The 2,484-nt window shown below is 27.3% G+C and overlaps 1 protein-coding gene across 1 annotated transcript in view; it reads right to left on the bottom strand.

Annotated features, from left to right (window-relative positions):
• LOC119598132 (regulator of G-protein signaling 20-like) overlaps positions 1–2,484 on the bottom strand; it is a gene marked incomplete in the record, with an annotated part of 148,582 nt that overhangs the window by 5,520 nt on the left and 140,578 nt on the right.

The raw sequence follows: 2,484 nt of genomic DNA, 5'->3' as shown, positions 1-2,484 counted from the left end.
TTTTTTTGTTTAAAATTATATTTTGAATTTAATATATATATAATAATTATATATAATATATAGTATAGAAGTAAATATAATATATTAATATATATATATTATATATATATATATAAATATATAATGAATAGTTTTTATGTGTGTGTGTGTGTGTGTGTGTGTAGTTCGGGGAAAGAAGAGAAAGCGAGAAGAGAGAGAAAAGAGAGAGAGAGAGAGAGAGAGAAAAGAGAGAGGAAAGAGGAGAGAGAGAGGAGAGAGAGAGAGGGGGGGGGGAGAGAGAGAGAATGAGCAATTCAGAGAGAGAGAGAGAGAGAGAGAGAGAGAGAGATTCCGACAGACCCAGACAAATACACACACAAAGATTCATATATTCCTTTATATGTTATGTATGAATTTGATTTCCCAAAGAGGGTTCGCCCACACAAACCCACACACAGGATTCATTCATTACCTACGCTTTGTTGTGCAAGAGAATTGCAACTGACACAGTGCAGATCGACACGGCAAATGTCCTGAGTATGGTAACTTTGTTGAAACATTCATGATGATGAGGAGGAGGTAGAGGGGAGGAGGAGGAGGATTAGGGAGATAATGATGATGATGATTATAGCAAAAATGATAATGATGATGGTGATAGTGATGATAATGGTAATGATACTAATGATGATGAAAATATTGATAAAGATAAGAATACTGATAATAATGACAATAACAATCATTATAATTGTCATTATACTTATCATTATTGTCATTATGATTATCATTATTATCATTATTATTATAATTGATTATTATCATTTATTATTATAAGTATTATTATTATTATTATTATTATTATTATTTTTATTTTTATTATATTATTATTATTTTTAAATTTTTATCATCATCATCATTATTATTATTATTATTATTTTTATTATTATCATGATCATCATAATTATCATTAACATTATTATTGATATCATTATTATGTTTATTATCATTATTTTCATTACTATCATTGCTACCATTCTCACAATCATTGTTATCACCATCATTCTTCCTACTATCCTAATTTCTATTAATTATTATTAATATCATTATCATTGCTATTATCATTACTATCACCATTATTATTCTTAACATTATTGTCATTATTATCATTATTATTATTATTATTATTATTACTATTATCATTATTATATTATTTTATTATATTTATCAATATTTTGTTATCATTATTTTTATTCTTCTTATTATTAAGATTATTATTATGATCGTTATTATCATAATCATTATTATTATTATTATCACTATTATTATTATTACTACTTCTACTACTACTACTACTACTACTATCATTATTATCCTTATTTTATTGTCATTATCATTATCATCATAATTATTATCATTATTATCATTATCATCCTTTTTATCCTTATTATCATTATTACCGACATCATGATCACCTTCACCATTGTCATTATATCAGTGACATGGTAACAATAACGAGCATAGCAATGCTTTTAACAGTCAATATAACATCAGTAACGTTTACGTTAGTAACAAAATCATTAATTAAATATAATATTGATAATTCTAAAAATATACAGAAAAATACCAACAGCTGCATATAAATAAAAACAGGTGTACACATGTTAACAAACTGAGCCAAGCTTAGAAATATAGAAAAATAAAATATTTCAATATTGTGAAAGGAAAATATTATAAATGTAATCTATCGCAGGAGGTATTACATGCGCAAAATATTTCAGAAAATAATCCAAATGTAAAATATCACAGAATGTATTGCAAATATTTCATATTACAATACATATTGGAAAAAGAATGTTCCGAAATATCAAAAACATCATAAATCCACAACAGATCCATACATCGTTTTAATTGATAACTAGTGCAACATCATTTGATATTTCTAATACGATACCCAATGAAGAGAGAGAAAAAATACATGAATGATATTAAATTTATTCGTAAAGATTTTTTTTGCGTTAAATTCGGGGAACGTTTATAATTCTGGGCCGTTGCTGGTGTTGAACAAACGTTTGTTAATGTGCATTTTATTGCTCGTTGTTGAAGGTCATTCCTCTCGCCTTTCTCTAATTTCTTTTTTTTTTTTTTTTTTTTTTTACTTTATTGTTTTCTTTCTTTCGCTTTTTCTTTCCTTCTTTCGTTTAGTCTTGTCTCTCTCTTTCTCATTCTTCCGCTTTCTCTTTTTTCTTATTTTCCTTCTTGTTTCTGTTTTCTCTCAGGTTTTTCATTCTCATTTTCCTCTCTCTCTCTCTCTCTCTATCTGTCTATCTATCTATCTATCTTTTTTTCTATCTATCTACCTCTATATATCTCTGTCTCTATCTCTATCCCTCTTCACTCCTCTCTCTCTCTCTCTCTCTCTCTCTCTCTCTCTCTCTCTCTCTCTCTCTCTCTCTCTCTCTCTCTCTCTCTCTCTCTCTCTACCTACCTACCTACCTATTTATCTATATA

Source organism: Penaeus monodon, chromosome 40, assembly GCF_015228065.2.
Source record: "Penaeus monodon isolate SGIC_2016 chromosome 40, NSTDA_Pmon_1, whole genome shotgun sequence".
Classification (NCBI taxonomy): domain Eukaryota; kingdom Metazoa; phylum Arthropoda; class Malacostraca; order Decapoda; family Penaeidae; genus Penaeus; species Penaeus monodon.
The sequence above is the reverse complement of the archived record's forward strand: the minus strand, read 5'-3'. Positions and strand labels throughout refer to the sequence as shown.